General features: G+C 41.8%; 1 protein-coding gene and 1 pseudogene across 7 annotated transcripts in view; both read left to right on the top strand.

Moving 5' to 3' along the window:
• The window catches only part of TJP1 (tight junction protein 1), a 260,221-nt gene that overhangs the window by 116,813 nt on the left and 120,254 nt on the right, over window positions 1–23,154 (top strand). The gene's annotated exons all lie outside the window — the stretch shown is intronic.
• LOC122707257 lies at window positions 11,419–11,540 on the top strand (annotated as a pseudogene).

Raw genomic sequence — 23,154 nt, 5'->3', positions numbered from 1 at the left:
TGTATCATGGGCAGGACTGATAAACTGTTTGGTGGGATTAGGTGGTTATTGGTCAGTTAGCTAAAGGGGGCCCTTCTCATTGCTCACCTAACTTCCTGCACATGGTAAATACATATTTGATAAATACTTATTTTTTTCCGAGTAATTACATGATTTCTTCTGAAAATGTCATGGCACAAGAATGGACTGACTGGTCGTGTCTCCATGTATTATTAGAGGGGAGGTACTGAGATGCGTCCACTTCCTTCTCCCTGCTTCGTGGGAACCTGGTGGTGACGTGGAGATGGTGCTGCGACCGCCTGGAGATGCAAATGCATGGTTGCTCCCTCCATGAGGGAATCTCTTGTGAAAAAAACCACCGTCTCCTTGGTATTGTTATGGTGGCAGAACAGCATTCATCGTGAAAGTCAGTGAACAAAGGATATTCATTTCTAGGTTTTGATGTAAGGAAATCACTATCATGATCCGGAAAACAAGGACATTTAGTAACCTTGTCTGATTACATTTTACAGAGCTTTGAATTTATTTTTAGAAAGTACTTGTATTTAGTTTAGTTTTGATATGTTGATAAATAACCACAGGATATCTGTTCCTCTTATTCAGTCTTTATAACGTGGCCATTGTGTTAAATATGAAGTTTGTAGGAAAAAATGGAGCCCCTTTGATATGAATATTTCTGTTTATCTAGACTTTTATATTTTTAATTAAAATTTTATTCAGATAATTGTAATTTTACATGCAGTTATAAAAATCAATACAGAGGAGTCCCTTGAGTACTTTGTCAGTTTCCCCATTTATAACATTTTATAAATGGGGACAGTTTAGTATCACAACCAGGTTATTGACATTGATACAATCCACTGATCTTATTGATATTTCCTTAGTTTTATTTATATGTGTGTATTAAGTTCTATACAGTTTGACCACTTGTGCAACATGTGTAGGTTTGTGTGTATCTGCCACTACAGTCAAGATACTATTTCCAACACCATAATAAACTCTCATATGTCACTTTTTTATAACCACATGCAACTTTTTTGCTTCCCCTGGCAGGTCCCTAACTCCTGACGACAGCTAATTCTCTGTTTGTAAGATGCTATCATTTCAAATGTCATAGAAATGGAATCAAGCATTCGGTGCAGACTGAACCTTCTGGGATTGGCTTATTTCATTCGATATGATTTCCTGGAGATTCAGCCAAATTTTTACAGATTTAAATTGGTTTTTCCTTTTTATTGACAAATAGCATTCCCTGGTATAACTGGACCCCAATGTAACTCACCTGCTGAAGAATACCTGGCCTGATTCTAGTCTGGGGCTCTTATAAGTAAAGCTGCTATGAACATTCATGTACATGTTCTCATGTGCATATCAGTTTTAATTTTGCTGAGATGAATGCCTAAGAATGAAATTTCTGGGTGCACTAATTGCATGTTTACTTTCATAAGAAACTGCCAAACATTTTTAGAGTGGCTCTACCATACTGCGTTTCCACCAGCAATGTATGCATGTGGTAATGTCTGACTCTTTGTTTCCCTATGGACTATAGCCCACCAGGATCCTCTGTGGGTTCTCCATGCAAGAATATGGGAGTGGGTTGCCATGTCCTGCTTCAGGGGATCTTCCAGACCCAGGGTTCGAACCTGTGTCTCCTGCATCAGGAGGCAGGTTCTTTACCACTAGCACACCTGGGCAGCCCAGCAATGTATGAGTGACCCAGTTTTCCTAGGTCCTTTCCAGGTATTTGGTATTGTCACAAAACAGGTTTTGACTGATAAATGTGTGGTGGTACCTCACTGCATGTGCATTTCCCTGAGAGCTCAGGATGTTGAACATCTTTTCATGCTAATAACCATCTGAATATTCCCTTCAGTGCAACATCTGTTCCTTATATATTTTAGTCTCTCTGTTAGGTGTGTGGTTTGCAGATATTTTCTTCCAGTCTGTGGCTTGTCTTTTCCATCATCTTAACAGGGTCCTTGGCAGAGCAAAAGTGTTAAAGTTTGATGATGTACAGTTCTTCACCATTTCCTCTTGTGGGTTGTCCTTTCGGTGTTGAGTTTCGGAAATCTTTGTTCTTGTTCATTTGCTCAGTCGTGTCCGGCTCTTTTAACCCCATGAATGGCAGCACGCCAGGCTTCCCTGCCCTTCACTATCTTCTGGAGTTTGCTCATGTTTGTTGACTCGGTGATGCCACCCAACCATCTCCTCCTCTGTCACCCCCTTCTCCTTTTGCCCTCAGTAATTCCCATCATCAGGGTCTTTCCCAATGAGTCAGTTCTTTGCATCAGGTGGCCAAAGTATTGGAGCTTCAGCTTTAGCATCAGTCCTTCCAATGAATATTTACCTAACCTGAGATTTGAAGTATTTTCTCTTTTTTTCACTAAAGCTTTTGCATTTAAGTGTCTGATCAATTTTGAATTAGTTTATGTATAAGATGTGAGATTTTGGTCCATATTCTTTTTTTTTTTTTTGGCAATGAATGTCTGATTGCTACAGCAGTACTTGTTTGAAAATCTGTCCTTTCTTTGAATTGCTCCTTTGTCAAGACAAGTCGGGCGTGTCTGTAGGGGTTGTACTGATCTTTGTCCATATCACATAGTCTTGGTTACTGTAGATGTGTAATAAACCACATAGACTTGATTCCTGAGACCACATAGACTTGATTCCTCCCATTTATTTTTTCAAAATTAATCTAACTACTCTAATTTCTTTGCCTTCCTCTGTATTCAGTTCACTTCAGTCACTCAGTCCGACTCTTTGCAGCCCCATGGACTGTAGCTTGCCAGGCTTCTCTGTCCATCACCAACTCCCAGAGCTGGCTCAAACTCATATCCATTGGGTTGGTGATGCCATCCAACCATCTCATCCTCTGTTGTCCCCTTCTCCTTCATGTTGTCCTTCTCCATCATTTCTTTGGTGCTCAGCTTTCTTTATAGTCCAACTCTGACATCCATACATGACTACTGGAAAAACCATAGTTTTGACTAGACAGACCTTTGTGGGCAAAGTAATGTCTCTGCTTTTTAATATGCTGTCTAGATTGGTCATATTTTTTCTTCCAAGGAGCAAGGGTCCTTTGATTTCATGGCTACATTAACCATCTGCAGTGATGTTAGAGCCCAAGAAATAAAGTCTGTCACTGCTTCCATTGTTTCTCCTTCTATTTGCCATGAAGTGATAGGACCAGATGCCATGATCTTCATTTTTTGAATGTTGAGTTTTAAGACAGCTTTTTCACTCTCTGCTTTCACTTTCATCAAGAGGCTCTTTAGTTCTTTTTCAGTTTCTGCCAGAAGGATGGTGTCATCTATATCAGTTCAGTTCAGTTGCTCAGTTGTGTCTGACTCTTTGCGACCCCATGAACCGCAGCACGCCAGGCCTCCCTGTCCCTCACCAACTCCTGGACTCCAACCAAACCCATGTCCATTGATTCAATGATGCCATCTAACCATCTCATGCTCTGTCGTCCCCTTCTCCTCCTGCCCTCAGTCTTTCCCAGCATCAGGGTCTTTTCAAATGAGTCAGCTCTACGCATCAGGTGGCCAAAGTATTGGGTTTCAGCTTCAGAATCAGTCCTTCCAATGAACACCCAGGACTGATCTCCTTTAGGATGGACTGGTTAGATCTCCTGGCAGTCCAAGGGACTCTCAAGAGTCTTCTCCAACATCACAGTTCAAAAACATCAATTCTTCAGCGCTCAGCTTTCTTTACAGTCCAACTCTCACATCCATACATGACTACTGGAAAAACCATAGCCTTGACTAGGTGGACCTTTGTTGGCAAAGGATGTCTCTGCTTTTTAATATGCTGTCTAGGTTGGTCATAACTTTCCCTCCAAGGAGTAAGCATCTTTTAATATCCTGGCTGTAATCACCATCCACAGTGATTTTGGAGCCCAGAAAAATAAAAGTCAGCCAATGTTTCCACTGTTTCCCCGTCTATTTGCCATGAAGTGATGGGACCAGATGCCATGATCTTAGTTTTCTGAATGTTGAGTCTTAGGCCAACTTTTTCACTCTCCTCTTTCACTTTCATCAGGAGGCTCTTTAGTTCTTCACTTTCTGCCATAAGGGTGGTGTCATCTGCATATCTGAGGTTATTGATATTTCTCCCAGCAATCTTGATTCTAGCTTGTGCTTCCTCCAGCCCAGTGTTTCTCTTGATGTACTCTGCATATAAGTTAAATAAGCAGGGTGACAATATACAGCCTTGATGTACTCCTTTTCCTATTTGGAACTAGTGTGTTGTTCCATATCCAGTTGTAACTGTTGCTTCCTAACCTGCATACAGATTTATCAAGAGGCAGGTCAGGTGGTCTGGTATTCCCATCTCTTTCAGAATTTTTTACAGTTTATTGTAATCCACACAGTCAAAGGCTTTGGCATGGCCAATAAAGCAGAAATAGATATTTTTTCTGAAACTCTCTTGCTTTTTCGATGATCCAGCAGATGTTGGCAATTTGATCTCTGGTTCCTCTGCCTTTTCTAAAACCAGCTTGAACATCTGAAAGTTCATGGTTCATGTAGCATGTGAGATGAGAGCAATTGTGTGGTAGTTTGAACTTTCTTTGGCTTTGCCTTTCTTTGGGGTTGGAATGAAAACTGACCTTTTCCAGTCCTGTGGCCACTGCTGAGTTTTCCAAATTTGCTGGCATGTTGAGTGCAGCACTTTCATAGCATCATCTTTTAGGATTTGAAATAGTTCAACTGGAATTCTATCACCTCCACTAGCTTTGTTCGTAATGATGCTTCCTAAGGTCCGCTTGACTTTGCACTTCAGGATGTCTGGCTCTAGGTGAGTGATCTGGGTCACATCATGGTTTTCTGGGTCTTGAAGATCTTTTTTGTAGAGTTCTGTATATTCTTGCCACCTCTTCTTAATATATACTTCTCCTTATTTATACTTTGAAACAATATTGTGTCAAGAAATATCTTGGAGGGATTTTGACTAGTGGTGGTGGTAGTGTATAGTCAGTCACGGCTGACTCTGTGCTACTACATGTACTGTAGCCTGCCAGGCTTCTCTGTCCATGAGATTCTCTAGGCAAGAATAGTGGAATGAGTTGCCATTTCCTCCTCCAGGGGATCTGGCTGACCCAGAGGTTGAACCCATGTCCCCTGCATTGGCAGATGGATTCTTTACTGCTGAGCCACCAGGGTAGCCCTTGATTGGTGTTAATTCTTACTTAAATGTTTGGTAGAACTCCCCAGTGAATCCTTCTGGCCTTGGAAATTTATCTTTTGGAAGCTTTAAAATTAGATACACATTTTTGAAAGGTGGCAAGACTGTTCAGATTGATTATTTGATCTTGGTTGAGTTTTGGTAGTTTTGGGGGTTTGAGATATTTAGTCCATTTCTTTTGAGTTTTCAAATTTTTGAAAAGGTTGTTCATGGGATTTCCTTGTTATCTTGTCACTGACTATGGGATCTGTACTGATGTCCCTTATTTCATTCCTGATAATGGTCTTTTGTGTTTTCTCTCTTTTTATGTTTGGCAGTCTCATTAGACTTTTGTTTAATTTTATTGATCCTCCTCCCCCAAGAACCAGCCTTTTGGTTTTTGCTTTTTCTTTTGTTTTTCTGTTTTTAATTTTGCTAGGTTTTAGTCTTATCTGTATTACTTCCTTCTGTTTGCTTTGGCCTGAATTTGCTCTCCCTACCCCCACCCCCAGTTTCTTGAGGTAGGAAGTTAGGTTATTAATTTGAGACCTCCCAGCATTTTCCATTCAAGTATTTAGTGCTATAAACTTTAATCAGACCTGCTGAGAGGAGCCTGCAGTTCCTAACTGCAAGGAGGGGCTTTTCATCTTTGTCAGTTTTTGCTTCAAGCATTTTGAGGGTCTGTTGGGATGTTGTCTGGAATAGATTCCAGGGTCTGATTAAGGTTTTAGGGGAGAGGGAGAGGAAGGAGACACTTCCTGACCAGTGCTGTCTCTTTGTCCTTGTGTGTTTATAACTTGGTGTCATTTCAGTGAGATTTAGGAAAGGAGATAAACACATCTGTAAATGTTGTGTTTAATTATATGGACTTATTAAAAGATTACAAACTGGTTTAACGTAGCTTTTGTGAGGATTTGGGGTGTCCATTTGGTCAGTTCTCATTCTTAGCCAGTTGACAGCATTTGCCGTGGTTCACAGTTGATCAGTCCCTCCTCCTTCAAACATCAGCCTCACTTGGCTTCTAAGACACTGTCCTCCGTCTTGTTGGTTCCTCATTCATAGTCGCCTAGGCTGCTTCTCCCTGACTTCTGACCCTGGCATGCTCCATCCTGGGTCTGTTCTGTGCATTCACAGCCCCTGCTGTGTGAGCTCACCACCAATGGCTTCAGAGAGAACCTCACATTGATGATCTGCATTCACCCTGGATCTCAAGTCCAATCACATTTCCCACACTGACCCTGTGTTTCTCCATGGACATCCACACGAGCCTCTTGCACAACACACCAAAACTAGCTGCTGACATCAGCTACCAAAACCTGCTTTTCCACACGGTATATGATCTTACTTGATGGAGGCTCCACACTTTTAGTAGCTTAAATAAAAAATCTTAGCATTTTCCTTGGCTTCTCTCTTGCCCTGTTCTGGCGTCTCTTCTCTCAGCACATCCTGTGGGCTCTGCCAGCAGACCCCACGTGGAGTCCATGGACAGCATCTCCACCAATGCGTATGGTATAAATTTACTTAGTCAAAGAAGTAAAGTTATAGCATATAAATAAATGCAGCCTTTCTCTACTTTGCTGATACTGTGACTCCAATTCAGTGGTAACTAAGTGCTCCAAAGTATGGGTCCTGGAGGACAGACCTTCTTTTAATGAGCAGTTAACGATCCGTTTTAATCAGCAGGTTGTTTGTACGCAGATATAAATTATCTTCAGTGGGTTAAATATTTTTGCTGAAATATTTTCCCCCTGCCCTTCTGCTTGGTCAGCTCTTTGTCATGGACTTGCCAGACCCGACTCCAGTCCAGACTGCATGGGGCATGGGGATCAGCGCCCCTACCGTCTGGTCACGGAGAAACCCAGCCCTCTAGGCTGGCGGGGATGCTGCCAGGCTTGCCTCCCCTTCTCAACCGCATACAGTCACGTGCACTCTTGGTGGGGTCTCCTTACTGCTCATGGGAAATACCAGCTCCTGCCCTCAAGGTGGTGGCACCCTTTGAAATGTGCTCCAAGCACTTTGAAAAACAGGGACTTATTGTCAGGTCCACATTTTTCTGTGTCAGATGCTACCCTCCCACCGACCTGCCTCCTGGGAATGCCTTCCCCAAGCCTCCATCCAAGCAAACCTCCTTGTCCTCTGCTTCCCTTGTCTCCACCTGCTCTCTCTATCTCGCTTTCTGGTTCTTATCTCGTATATTGTCTCCTTCTCTAGGAGGAGAGATTCTTTGAAGAGAGAGATGTTCTCTCTAGTCTTTCTTGTATCCCAAACATGCAGAATGGTCCGTGGCATCTAATACAGAAAAATAGTGGATAGTGAAGACCAGTGCTTTGTGTTCATGGCAGGTGCTGCTGCGGGCAGTTCTCCTCTGTGCCTTGAGTAGCGATGTCTGAGGAAGTCTGTACACTGCGCTCTCCAGGTTCAGAGTCTGCCCCTCTTCTTTTTGGGGAGTGAGGAGGCTGTGGACAGTTACAACTTTTGGTCTGGGGATGAAGTGGGGATGTAGCTGAGAAGGAGGAGGAGACATGCCCGTTTATCTGCTCCCTGATCCGTCTCCCCCTGGTTGTCCAGAAAGGTTCCACTGGAGCCAGAGAGCGGGATCATCCTGGCCCAGGGCCCCCTAGAAGGCTCTTCTGTGGTGTTCCTGAGGGACTCATTGACTTCCTTGGCATGGCGTGTCCTCATTCTAGCACTCAATATCCTGTGTCCCAAGAAACCTCACCCTGGGGCACGAAACCCTGGCTTCTGGTGATGGGTACTGAAGGTTGGGTGAAGGGGAGTACAAAGCCCGTAAGATGGTCCCCTGGCCCCAAATAGGGGCTGGAAACAACACCATTTTAGCATTTCATGGGTCTTGTGTGGGTTATTTGCCTTCTGTGCCAGTTTTCACTCTTTGCGCTGACCGCTGGTGGCACCACAATTTGCAGGTCAGAGTAAATCGGCACCGTTGTTGCATCACCCAGCCGGGGAGGTTTAAGTGTGTAGTTAAGGGTGGCGCAACCCAAGCATTAAGAATTCGGTGTTGACTGTTGGCTAACTGTGTGCTTTGTGTTGAGATAGTGCTGGTTAAAGTGTTAAACATTGGGAACATTCTGATCATGCTTTCTAAGGATTCAGATATTTAACATGAAAACAATTGCAATAGCAGTGGCGGCATTGCCCAGACCTCACTGAAAAAGACAGAATGACCATGAAATTTTAACAACAAACAAAAAGATGCACGGGGACCTGGAGGACTGGATCAGGATGAGCAGGTGGCCCAAACTGGGCGCAGGGCACGGGGAAGGGGCTGTGGAAGTGCAGAGGGGGAGCCCACCGACTGGGGCTGAGATAGGCAGGTATTTCCCAGTCAATCAAAAGTCCCCCATCTCCGCTAAAGACACCAATACGCAATTGAGACTAGCTGGTGTGGAAGAATCTCCAGCAGGCCACAGGAATGCAATAAGACCTTATTGCCCGACTACTCTGTGAAACTGAGGAAGGTTACATTTCCCAATCCAGAAGTTGCAATAATGTGCCACTTGGGAAAGAAAGAGGAAATCTCCCTGGCAGACGTATTGGGCCGTGTGGCTTAGATCTGATCCTGTCAGGGCTTGTCTGACATCCTGCTTCTGCAGTAGGTCAGGGGTGTGTCAGATCAGGGCAGCAGAAGTCTTCTACCCAGCTGTGAGTGTTTTGATTTGAAAATTGACATTTCAGATCATCTTCATTTCCGTGGCTCAGACCATGAGGAGTCTGCCTGCAATGCAGGAGACCTGGGTTTGATCCCTGTGTCAGGAAGATTCCCTGGAGAAGGAAATGGTAACCCACTCCGGTATTCTTTCCTGGAAAATCCCAGAGATGGAGGAGCCTGGCAGGCTACAGTCCCTGGGGTCGCAAAGAGTCAGGCATGACTGAGGTACTAACTCGCTCGTTTCCGTGCAGGTTTAAATGATATCTCAGTAAGCAACAGTGCAGGGTTGTTGATATCTTGTCCTACTCTGTTTATCTGCCTGTTCAGCAGACAGAGCACATGTGAATCCCAGTTAGTCTGAGTGAAGAAACTGAAATGGTCTCCCATGCTACATGCCTGCACACCTCAAACACAACACTCCTAAAAAGATTCACCTGAGATACTTTCCTAATGCAAGTGTTTGGTTACTTTTCAGCTTCCTCAAAATATTTAGAAGCACTTAGTGCAATGTTTGCATTTATAGAAATGCAGAGATTGTCGACCCAATGGCTGGCGTTGTTCTCAGGCATCATGTGATGTTAAAACTTTGACCTGACATAAAATAGTATTCCCTGCACCCCCACCCATCAAATCCTCTTTCCAAAGTGCAGATAAAAGGCATGTCCTTAAAAAAAAAAAAAAAAAAAGGCATGTCCTTCTCTGATTTGAACACACACTGAGGATGGGAATGGAGAAAAGAGGTCTGAATATTTGTATGCTATTTCTTCAGAACTGCTTAATGGTCTTTGATGATATGTAAAAAACCTAGGAAAAGATGGAGCAACTGCACCCAATTTGTTTGCTGTTACGTTTAGGTTGAGGCAAAAACTCATATAATGAGAGGATGACTCATTTTTTAATGACTGTTTAAAAGTTAAGTCATCAGATAAGGGCAACTTTCTCAACTAAACTAAAACTGTTCCCACAAGTTCAAATTACATCTTTGCTTTAGAACTATTTTCTCTGAGAGAGGTGTAACTTATCCATTTGGGTAGTTTAAAAATGATGATGGGCTTTGGAAGCATCACTATGGACAAAGTTAGCAGAGGTGATGGAATTCCAGTTGAGTATTTCAGATCTTAAAAGATGATGCTGTTAAAGTGCTGTACTCAATATGCCAGCAAATTTGGAAAACTCAGCAGCGGCCACAGGCCTGGAAAAGGTCAGTTTTCATTCCAATCCCAAAGGAAGGCAATGCCAAAGAATGTTCAGACTACCACACAATTGCACTCATCTCACACACTAGCAAAGTAATGCTAAAAATTCTCCAAGCTAGGCTTCAACAGTATGTGAATCAAGAGCTTCCAGATGTTCAAGCTGGATTTAGAGAAGGCAGAGGAACCAGAGATCAAATTGCCAACATTGGTTGGATCATAGAAAAAGCAAGAGAATTCTAGGAAAACATCTACTTCTGCTTCATTGACTACACTAAAGCTTTTGACTTGTGGATCACAACAAACAAGAGATGGGAAATTCTTCAAGAGATGGGAATACCAGACCACCTTACCTGTCTCCTGAGAAATCTGTTCAATTCTTGAAGAGATGGGAATACCAGACCACCTTACCTGTCTCCTGAGAAATCTGTATGCAGATCAAGAAGCAACAGTTAGTACTGGACATGGAACAACAGACTGATTCCAAATTGGGAAAAAAGTATGTGAAGGCTGTATGTTGTCACCATGCTTATTTAACTTATATGCATCATGCGGAGTGCCAGGCTGGATAAAGCACAAACTGGAATCAAAATTGCTGGGAAAAATATCAATAGCCTCAGATATGCACATGACACCACACTTATGGCAGAAAGTGAAGAAGAACTAAAGAGCCTCTTGTTGAAACTAAAAGTGGAGCATGAAAAAGCTGTCATAAAACTCAACATTCAAAAAATGAAGATCATGGCATCTGGTCCCATCACTTCATGGCAAATAGATGGGGAAACAATGGAAACAGTGACAGACTTTATTTTCTTGGGCTCCAAAATCACTGCAGATCACCTGATTACATCTATGAAATTAAAAGACACTTGCTCCTTGGAAGAAAGGCTGTGACAAACTTAGCATATTAAAAAGCAGAGACATTACTTTGCCCACAAAGTCAAAGTCATGGTTTTTCCAATAGTCATGTATGGATGTGAGAGTTGGACCATAAAGAAAGCTGAGTGCTGAAGATTGATGCTTTTGAACTGAGATGTTGGAGAAGATTCTTGAGATTACCTTGGATAGCAAGGAGATCAAACCAGTCAATCCTAAGGGAAATCAACCCTGATAATTCATTGGAAGGACTGATGCTGAAGCTGAAGCCAATGCTTTGGCCAACTGATGCGAAGAACTGACTCATTAGAAAAGACCCTGATGCTGGGAAAGATTGAAGGCAGGAGGAGAAGGGGGCAATAGAGGATGAGATGGCATCACCAACTCAATGGACATGAATTGGAGCCAGCTCTGGGAGTTGGTGGTAGACAGGGAAGCCTGGTGTGATGCAGTCCATGGGTTCACAAAGAGTCAGACACAACTGAGGGACTGAACTGAACTGAAGAATGGTAGATGAGCTTTGCACAGTGGCAGTATCGTAACCAGTGAGGTTTACGAGGTGCGATTATTGCTAATTGAAAAAAAAAAAAAGACAAACTTAAATGTAAAACGTAAAACTATAGAACTTCTAGAAAAAAATGTAAGAGAAGATCTTCAGGACTTAGAACAGGGCTGGGAACTCTTAAACTTGATACCAAAAGTGTGATTCATAAGAGGGAAAAATTGATAAGTTTAAATTCATCAAAACAGCCTTTGCTCTGGAAAAGAGTCTGTTGAAAGGATTCAGATAAGCTGTTTACCAGAAAAAAATGTTTGCAAACCAGGAATCCAACAAAGTGCTTATATTTAGACTGTTTAAAGAACTCTCAAAATAACAGAAAAGAAAAATTTGTTGGGAAAATGGGGGAATTTCCTGGCAGTTCAGTGGTTAGGACTTTGTACTTTCAGGGCCAAGAGCCCGGGTTCAGTTCCTGATCAGGAATGAAGATCTTGTGGTGTGGCCAAAAAAAAAACCACACACATCTGACAAGCTGTTTAATATCATTAGCCATTAGGGAAATGTAAACTAAAACCATCTAAGATACCATTACACACTTAGTCATCGGAGTGGCTGAAGGGTAACCTGTGGACAATACTGAAGACGCAGAGCGTCTAGATTCCTCAGTCATTGCTGTGAGGATGTAAAGTGGTACAGCTTCCCTGGAAAATAGGTGGGCAGTTCCTTTCAGAACTAAACATGGATTCACTTTTGAATTCTTGGGCATTTATCCCAGAGAAGTGAGGAGTTATTTCCATGCTGGGATCGGTACACAGACACTCATAGCTGGTTTGCCCATGACGGTATCCTTCAGTGAGTGATGGTTGAGCAGACTGTGATCCATCCGTACCCTGGACACCACTCAGCACCAAGACGGAACGAGCCACTGGGATGTGCAGCCACTTGCGGAAATCTCAGGGAAACTGTGCCAAGTGAAAAAAGCCAGTTCTGAAAGCTTACATACCTTGTGATTACATGTATGTAATATTCGTGAAGTAATGTAATTACAGAGATGAAGATCAGATCACTAGTTGCCGGGTCAGGGAGTGGGGCACAGGATGGGTGTGGTTTGAAGGGCTGACAGGAGGGAGCCCTGTGGGAAAGGCTGAGTGTGAGTGAATGTCTTGGGGGATGGTGGTGGTTGTGGTTAAAACAAGCAGCATAGAGCAGGCACCCATGCACAGACAGCTCATGAAATCCAGACAGTCTCTGGTGGTCCAGTGTGCATTTTTGGTAGCAGTGTTGTCCTGGCGATGTGTTTGGTGCTGACCTCAGTGTAGGCAGGGTGAAGGCAACATGAAACTTCCCTGTACATTGCTTTGCAGTTTCTCCTGAATCTGTAATTGTTTAAAAATGAAGAGCTTATAAAACAGTGGATCTTTTAGATGTAGCTCATTTGATGAATTTATAGATGCAGACAACCTGATTAACAAGCCTGTAGATATGAAGTATGTGGACATTTTTGGAGAGGTGGAAATGAATTATCACAAGTCTGAAAACCTGCTCGTTTTTGTTGAGAGGATATTTAGCTTGATGTCATCGCACTGGACTGACACCAGGCATCATTGTCCTGTGGGCTTGACAAAGGCAGACAGATATTACAGGGAAAGGAAACGGTAATGATACTAATACCCTATGGTGTTGTGGAGCAGAAAGGAACAGGACATTTGTGTGTGTGTGTGTGTGTGTGTGTGTGTGTGTGTGTGTGGTAGTTAAATAGTAGTGGCTCAGATGGTAAAGAATCTGCCTTCAATGCAGGAGACCCAGGTTTGATTCCTGGGTCAGGAAGATCCCCTGGAGAAGGAAGTGGCAACTCACTCCAGTATTCTTGCCTAGAGAATCTCATGGACAGAGGAACCTGGCGGGCTACAGTCCATGGGAATGCAAAGAGTCAGACATGACTGAAGTGACCTAGCATGCAGGAAGATAACTAAAACCAAAAATAGTCCAAAGGTCCATGAAAAAATGAAAATGATACATAACAAAATATATACTTACTGAAAAAGAGGCGATAGAGGAGGACTAGAGGAACAAAACACAAGAGTCGTATAGAAAATAAATATCCAGATGGCAGAGATACTTCCAACTAGATAAGTTAAAACACCAAATGTGCATGGATTAAACACTCCAATCAAAATTCACAGATTGTCAGGCTGGATTTAAAAATAAAGTCCATTAGATTCAAAGAGGTTGAAAGTAAAAGAATGGGAAAGACATATCATGCAAACAGTGACTGTAAGAGAGCCACAGTGTTGTACTAATTACAAGACAAAATATGCTGAAGGAAAAAAAGTTATTAAATGCAGAGGGACTTAACATTTAAAAAAAACTAATGTCCATAGCTGGGCTTCCCTTGTGGCTCAGCTGGTAAAGAATCCGCCTGCAAAGTGGGAGACCTGGGTTCGATCCCTGGGTTGGGAAGATCCCCAGGAGAAGGGAAAGGCTACCCACTCCAGTATTATGGGCTGGAGAGTTCCATGGACTATAGTCCATGGGGTCGCAAGGGGTCGGACACAACTGAGCGACTTTCACTCACTTCACTCACTCACTCAATGTCCATAGCTGACGTTAGAGTTCATTCTTTGTGTTGTACACTTCTGTGTGTTCTGACAAGCTCATAGTCATGTATGCACCATTACAGTATGACACAGAATAGTTGCACGATTACAGCCTACAAAATCTAGATGTTTAATAAATGATTTTAAATTAGCTAAATTGCTATATCAGAGGACACAAGATACATTTAAAAATATTGTTACATATTTCTCATGCATCATTTTACTCCTGTTAATTACTACTGATTGCCACTCAACAAATTCTGTTGTTGTTTTATTTAAATAATAACATTTATATAACAGAAAGAGAAATAATGCAGAATAATATAATTTCCATCAGTACCTATTTTTTAGGTTAAAGCAATAATATGTGTATAATTACTTATTAAATGTTATATTATTATGTTTTTTTGTCTATTATTGCTGTGTCCTGGACTGACTGTCTAAAAGTTGGTCATTACAAGAATAACTTCTCTTAGCAATAGTCGGAGAAGCACAAGCTAAGTCCAGCCGGAACTGTGCTTCCCTTGTGGGGGGTGGGGATGGTGAAGAGTAAGAAAGTACTTGGATATCTCTTTGTTCCTCCTGACACTGTCATGTGAGGGATGACCCAGAGAAACCCAGGGGTTTCTCCCTTAGTAAGAGGGCATTCTGGTTTTAGTACCATATTTTAAAGGTATTCTTTTAAAATTATTTTTTTATTTAGCAGAAATTAACACAGTGTTGTAAATCAACTATATTTCAATTTTACAAGTATGCTTGAGTCATCTGCATATGGCCTCATACCTAACAAAAGCAGGAGTATGAAAAAGAAAAACTGGAAAAAAAATTAAAAGACATTATTTCTGGCACATACTAAGAGATATGTAAATATTTGTAAAAAATTAAGTGTTAGTCACTCAGTTGTGAGACCCTATGAACTGCAGCCCGTCAGGTTCATCTGTCCATAGGATTTCCCAAGCAGAATACTGGAGTGGGTTGCCATTCCCTTCTCTGCTGGATCTTCCTGGCCCAGGGATAGAACCTGGCTGGCTCTCCTGCGTTGCAGGCAATTCTTTACTGTCTGAGCCACCAAAGAAGAAATATTTGCTGAGGATTAATGAATGAATGAGTGAAAAGTATGTGAAGTGTTGCTACATTTTCCAATCCAGCTAATTGTGTAGACTATCTCTAAAAGGGAATTAGGAGAATACAGATTAGAAATCTTTTTAAAATCACTGTTCTTAGTTGATTTAAATTGATTATATGTATAGGAATATCCTTTTCTGTGCTATTTTAGGCACCTGTTCCTTGCCGAATTAGGATATCAGAGAAGTGAATTTGGCTTTGTCAGAATGTTTCCAAACAACCCAGCCAGGAAACCACACCCTTTCAAAACATATACTCTCACACACAGATTTAAATTAAGCTGGATTTTTATGTGTTTTTTAATTTGCCCAGTTGTTATAAAACTTTTCATTGTATATAAATATGTAGTCTCTTGTGGAAATATTAATCACATTTAAGATTGAACTGGTCTAATGTTAGTTTTTCATAGAAACAAAGTATATGGTTTTATAATATGTATATTTCCAAAACTTGTAAGACCTCCAAATAACCACATCCCATGGTGGTCTCATGGCCTCAGGAATGAAAAAGATCTTCAGTTTTTGACTGTTCAGATCACTGAAAGTCACGGCTGGAAAGGATCTTAGAATTAATCCAGCCCTGCCCCACCAGCACGAATCCCTGGGAGTCAGCCCCCATCTCCCACCCCCACTGCTGTGCAGATAAGGAAACCTTAGTCCCAGAAGACCTTTTCCAGATATTTCCATCACGTTCTCTTTGATGCTTTCAGCATGTGTGTCCACACTTCGTTGGCCAAAGAGAACATTTGTTTTAGTTTTAAGTAGAAAGATAATGAGTTAATGGCTTTTCCTAGCCCTTTGTGTGGCTCTTTCCAAAAGAGAAGGCAGAGCTGCCAGGCGCTCCCAGCCGCTCCCAGGTGAGGGATATGTCCCGGGCCCTCAGTTCCTGGTGGACCTTCAGCTCCACCTCAGATTTCCATGTGTCCTCTGTAAGTGTAGTTTCACAGATAACAAAGCAGCCACCACTTAAAAAAAATTTTTTTTAAGTCCATTCTTCCCCAAAATATTGTTAAACCTTGTTGCATAATGTTAATCCAAATCCCTAGTTCAAAAAAGCTTTTATAGCATTTACTGAATAATAATTTGCTAATTCAAAATAGTATAAAATATGGTTATTTACTTTCAAGATTCTTGTGCTTTAAAAAATGTACTTACAGGAACCTTCCCTAGTGGCTCAGTGGTAAAGAATTTGCCTGCCAATGCAAGAGACACAGGTTTGATCCCTGATCCAGGAAGGTCCCACCTGCCACGGAGCAACTAAGCCTCTGCGCCACAGCTATTGAGCCTGTGCTCCAGGGCCTGGGAACCACAACTGCTGAGCCCAAGTGCCACAACTACTGAAGCCCGTGCACCTGTAGCCTGTGTTCAGCAACAGAGAACCCACTGCAGTGAGAAGCCTGGGCACTGCAACTGGAGAATAGCCCTGGATAACTGCAACTAGAGAAGTCCACATGGCAACAATGACCCAACACAGCCAAAAATAAATAAGTCAAACAAACAAACAAAAAACGTACTTACAAAAAACCATACTGCACCTTTAAAAATATAAATGAAGAGACTGGATAAATTAGCATGTAAATGTGGTGGCAAGGGTGTGAAAAGTAATTCTATTGTCCTGAAAATAGCCATATTCATCAAAAATTAAAGGAGCAAATTAACTTTCAAATATTTCCAAATAAATAGCTATTATGGAGAAATATTTGGGGAAATATTTAACTATGTTGAAATTTTCTTTTACAAGTACAGTATTTGGCTAATGACACTAAGATGAGCTACACAGCCCTTATGAAGATAATTTTAAAGTTGTGTGATTCAGCTAAATTGGTCATAGTTTAAAATCTTTTCATATTTTCTTTTAGTAAAAAATACCTTAGCTGAAGCATCCCTGTGTACCTCAGTGACTTTGCCTAGTTTATCCGTGATGCCCTGAGCACTCTCTAATTAATCCCATGAATCCATCATCTGCTGGTGAACATCTGTTGTAAAGAGGAGACATGATTTGTTCTTGGGGTTCACAGGGTGAAATCTGCCCTGTTGGAAGGTGGCCCAGATGTGTTCCTGGGTGCCAGGCAGCCCCAGCGCGGCCCTAGGGGGAGGGAGGGTCAGCCAGGCTCTCTCTAGCACTGGCTAGTTGGGGTGTGTCTGAGGAGACAGGCAGGGCCATCTGCGAACCATCCCAAAGGCTTTTGTGCTTCATCTGATGACGGTGACCAGGGTCACAGCCAGACCTTTTTAGTCCTGAAAAGAAAAAAAAATGTTCTCTTAAGTTTATCTGCCATACTTGCCTCTATCTGTGGAGGGACTGATTGGTTTTTAGCTCTCATTATACATACAAAAGGAGGCAGACTACTCAAGCCTGCCCTGTCTCTAGAGCAGTTTCGGTGCATCATTTTCCAGTGCTCTGAAACTCCCATTCAGATACCCTGACCGAGCACGTGCCTTTGCCCCACAGTACTAAGAAGCTGATGATGTTTTGCATATGTTTGTGTGGTACTCTTCAGGTTTAGTTTACATATCAGTTTGTCCTTGCTTTGTTACAGGCCACCCCCATACTTAGCATCTTTAAACATAATCATGGTTCTGTGGGCTGGCTGTTTGGGCTCAGGTGAGTTGAGTGGTTCGTTCTGCTAGACTCACCTGGACTCACTCATACAGATGCCATCAGCCTGTGACTTGGCCGGGACTGTGGGTCTAGAATTTCCTTGCTCATATGTCTGGAGGCCGGCAGACTGTCAACCCGAGCATCTCATTTCTTTCCCCTGTGACCGCTCCAGCAGGCTAACCTGGGTTCCTTCCTGGGGGTTGCCGGGGTGTCTGCAACGAGACAGAGCAAGCTGGGTGCTTTTCAGGCCTCTGCTTGTGCTATGTTTGCCCTTTGAAACAAGTCATGCTGCTGCCCAGATTCAAGGGGGAAAAGAAGGACTCTTCCTCATGCCAAGAAGAGCTGCCACATCACATTGCAGTGGGACATCCAAAGGGGTTGGCAGGAATTTATCACAGTTATTTGCAATGTATCTACCTGTGCTGACGGGAGTATTTTCATAACAAATTTCAAATGCATACCAACATTCAGACCTACCCTGAAGTAGAAAGAATAACACATTAAACCTCTTATATGCCCATCATTTGGATTCAACAATTTCCAGTATTTTGCTGCCTTTTTTTGACCTCTGTTTTAAAAGTTTCCTCTTAGCTGAAGTATATTCAAGCAAGTCCCATGGTGCTATTTTAGCTCTGCATGTTTCAATATGCCTCCCCTGAAAAAGGAGACCTTGCTTAGGTAGCCGCCAGCCATGGTCATGTCGTGGTATTCTCAGCACTTAGTCCATAATTAAATTTTCCCAGTTGTCTCTTTTTGCAGCAGGTAGATTTGGAAAGGATTCTACCCACATAAAGTCCATAGCAGTCCCAATGTGCCTTTCTTTTCTTTTTCCTATTGATCAGCTTTGAAGACTGGTCTGTTTTCCTACAAAGAACCTCCCGCATTCTGTTTTTGTGTGGCTGCTTCCTTATGGGATCATTTGACGTGCAGGTCCAACAGACTGGTTCCAAATAGGAAAAGAAGTATGTCAAGGCTGTATATTTTCACCCTGCGTATTTAACTTATGTGCAGAGTACATCATGAGAAACGCTGGGCTGGAAGAAGCACAAGCTAGAATCAAGATTGCCGGGAGAAATATCAATAACCTCAGATATGCCGATAACACCACCCTTATGGCAGAAAGTGAAGAGGAACTAAAAAGCCTCTTGATGAAAGTGAAAGAGGAGAGTGAAAAAGTTGGCTTAAAGCTCAACATTCAGAAAACTAAGATCATGGCATCTGGTCCCATCACTTCATGGCAAATGGATGGGGAAACAGTGGAAACAGTGTCAGACTTTATTTTGGGGGGCTCCAAAATCACTGCAGATGGTGATTGCAGCCATGAAATTAAAAGATGCTTACTCCTTGGAGGGAAAGCAGACAGCATATTAAAAAGCAGAGACATTACTTTGCCAACAAAGGTCCATCTAGTCAAGGCTATGGTTTTTCCAGTAGTCATGTATGGATGTAAGAGTTGGACTGGGAAGAAAACTGAGCGTCGAAGAATTGATGCTTTTGAACTGTGGTGTTGGAGAAGACTCTTGAGAGTCCCTTGGACTGCAAGGAGATCCAACCAGTCCATCCTAAAGGAGATCAGTCCTCGGTGTTCATTGGAAGGACTGATGCTGAGGCTGAAACTCCAATACTTTGGCCACCTCATGCAAAGAGTTGACTCATTGGAAAAGACCCTGATGCTGGGAGGGATTGAGGGCAGGAGAAGAAGGGGGTGACAGAGGATGAGATGGCTGGATGGCATCACCAACTCGAGGCACATACATGAGTTTGAGTAAACTCTGGGAGTTGGTGATGGACAGGGAAGCCTGGTGTGCTGTGATTGATGGGGTCGCAAAGAGTCGGACACGACTGAGCGACTGAACTGGACTGAACGGAACTGATGTGCATCTCTAGCATCTCTTGTTTGTGAAAGTTGCCCAATGGGTGAATTTCATTCAGGGCCACTCCTGGAGCAGGTGTCCTTTTTAAAGAGGACCCCCATGCTTCCAGTCTCGTCACGTGAGGCTTGTCTTACTTTCATTGATGCTAACGTTGATGGGTGGGCTGACCCTTTGATGATCATTATACAAATCTGTTATTTCAGTTATTATAAGGCAATGATTTCCTAACTCTGTCATTTCTTCCAGATTTTGTTAGCTGGAGTTTCTTTTATAAGGAACTTTCCCTCATCAATTAGAGTCACTTAGTTATCTGCAGCATGGGGACAGCTGATCCTTTTAATTGATGGCTTACAGAATAAGGAGTTGGTGCACTAGTTATATCCATAGCTACTCAATTCATAGTGGTTTTGGGTATCTCTTTCTTTTTTTCCCCTTGTTTTTGATATTATAGCCAGACTTTGAAGATATGAAAGGTTCTAATCCACACCACTGCAATAAAGTGAGTATCATAGTAGAGTCAGACAAATTATTTTATTTCCCAGTGCATACAAGAGATATGTTTACACTATTCTGTAGTCTGTGTGCAATAATAGCATTATGTCTGAAAAAACAATGTATATACAATAATTTAAAAGTAGTTGGTTACTAAAAAATGCTAGCCATCCTTGACAGCCTTCAGTTTATAAAAAATGCAAAGTTCAATAACATGACGTATGCTTGTATTATGAACTCATCATGGGTTTTAGATATTCAGTGTGTTTCAATCATTTGCATTTTTTTGAGGCTCAAATTGTTTCATCTTTGGGCCTTGGGAGCTACTTGATGACTTCTGTCTCCCTTGGCACCATTACTCCATGAGAGTGCCCTTGCTTTCTGGCACAGTATATCTCAGGATATCTGGGGGAGTAAGTAAGCATTAGTCTTTCAGTTGTGTCTGACTCTGCGACCCCACGGACCATAGCCTGCCAGGCTCCTCTGTCCATGGGATTCTTCAGGCAAGAATATTGTAGTGGGTAGCCAGCCTCCTCCAGGGGATCTTCTTGACCAAGGGATTGAACCCACATCTACTGAATTGCAGGTAGATTCTCTACCATCTGTGTCACCAGGGAAGCCTGTCTCGTATGTTTCTTGTAATCATCCATTCTTGGCTGGAGATTACAGTGTGGGCAGTGGTTGGGCTCATTGCTATTTAGTTTTTATTGTTTTTAGTCCTTTCTCTGACAAGAGCTGGAAGACACATATATATAGTCAGCCTTCTGTATCTGTGGGCTTTTTGTGTATTCAACCAACTGCAGATGAAAAATACTCAGAAAAAAATTCCAGAAAGTTCCAAAAAGCAAAACTTGAATTTGCTGCACAGTGGCAGTTATTTACATAGCATTTACATTGTATCAGTATTATAAGCATCTAATTCTGCTTTATTGACTATGCCAAAGCCTTTGACTGTGTGGATCACAGTAAACTGTGGAAAATTTTGAGAGATGGGAATACCAGACCACCTGACCTGTCTGCTGAGAAACCTGTATGCAGGTCAAGAAGCAACAGTTAGAACTGGACATAGAACAACAGACTGGTTCCAAATAGGAAAAGGAGTATGTCAAGGCTGTATATTGTCACCCTGCTTATTTAACTTATATGCAGAGTACATCATGAGAAACGCTGGGCTGGAAGAAGCACAAGCTGGAATCAAGGTTGCTGGGAGAAATATCAATAACCTCAGATATGCAGATGACAGCACCCTTATGGCAGAAAGTGAAGAAGAACTACAGGGCCTCTTGATGAAAGTGAAAGAGGAGAGTGAAAAAGTTGGCTTAAAGCTCAACATTCAGAAAACTAAGATCACAGCATCCAGTCCCATCACTTCATGGGAAATAATCACTGCAGATGGTGATTGCAGCCATGAAATTAAAAGATGCTTACTCCTTGGAAGGAAAGTTATGACCAACCTAGACAGCATATTAAAAAGCAGAGATGTTACTTTGCCAACAAAGGTCCATCTAGTCAAGGCTATGGTTTTTCCAGTAGTCACGTATGGACTGTGAAGAACACTGAGCGTTGAAGAATTGATGCTTTTGAACTGTGATGTTGGAGAAGACTCTTGAGAGACCCTTGGACTGCCAGGAGATCCAACCAGTCCATCCTAAAGGAGATCAGTCCTGGGTGTTCATTGGAAGGACTGATGTTGAAGCTGAAACGCCAATATTTTGGCCACCTGATGCAAAGAGCTGACTCATTTGAGAAAACTCTGATGTTGGGAAAGATTGAAAGCAGGAGGAGAAGGGGACGACAGAGGATGACATGGTTGGATGGCATCACTGACTCAATGGACATGAGTTTGGGCAAACTCCAGGAGTTGGTGATGGACAGGGAGGCCTGGTGTGCTGCGGTTCATGGGGTTGCAAAGAGTTGGACACGACTGAGCAACTGAACTGAACTGAGAGGAGATTTAAAGTGTATGAGAAGATGTGCATTGGTTTATATGCAAATACTGCACTATTTTTTTATAAGGGACCTCCATGAATTTTGATACCTGCAGGGAGTCCTGGTACATATAAATACATACATGTTTCTTTTTCTCTTAAGTATATTTTAAAAATCAAGTATAATTGAGTTTTTAACTTAAATTAGAATTGCAAAATTTTTATTTAACTTCTTTGTTTTTTATACTCTTCTCTTTTCAATGAAAAGTTTTGGTCAGTGTATGTTAACATACACTAATATGTATTGATATATTAACTAATGTGTGAAAACATGTATACTAATGCTAATAATATATGCTATCAGCATTATTACTTTGAAATTGTTATTTATTTACATTTAACTTTGAACTATTATATACATAATGTGATAATGCTAATATTATAGATTATTGTAAATAATAATGAATATATATTAAGTATACTAATAGATAATACACATATAAAACAGCTCATTATTATGTATTAGTACACTGGTAAGTCTGTAACAGTTTCAGATTAGTTAATGCACACACACAGACATAAATAAAAGTTTTGAAATAATAGTGCTGATATTATTAGTAACAGACTTGTTGTTCATTTGCTAAGTCCTATCTGACTCTTTGCAACCCCATGAACTGCAGCACACCACGTTTCCCTGTTGTTCACTATCTCCCAGAGTTTGCTCAAACTCATGTCCATTGAGTTGGTGATGCCATCCAACCATCTCGTCCTCTTTTGCCCCCTTCTCCTCCTGCCCTCAATCTTTCCCAGCATCAGGGTCTTTTCTGACTGGATGAAATTTAAGTTTTCTCTGTAATGCCCTTTTCCTTAGAAAATATTCCACTGAGAATTCCATCAAAGTACTTTGGACAAGTCACTGGGAACCATTCTTTTCTTTGTATGGTTAGGGCACCAAATTAATGTATATATTCTCAACCCAGTTGGTTTTCAGTTTTTGCAGATGCCTTTTTTCTTCTTGATTTCATTTTTTAAAAATAAGTAAAACATTTTTGTTTCCAAAGTCAAAACTGCAAAATAGAGTCTGCCTAGAAAAGTCTCATGTTACTAGGGTTACCTCCCTCCTCTGAAGGCAAGTC

This window comes from Cervus elaphus, chromosome 13 (genome assembly GCF_910594005.1).
Source record: "Cervus elaphus chromosome 13, mCerEla1.1, whole genome shotgun sequence".
Classification (NCBI taxonomy): Eukaryota; Metazoa; Chordata; class Mammalia; order Artiodactyla; family Cervidae; genus Cervus; species Cervus elaphus.
Note: the sequence above shows the minus strand (reverse complement) of the source record. Positions and strands in the feature narration are given on the sequence as shown.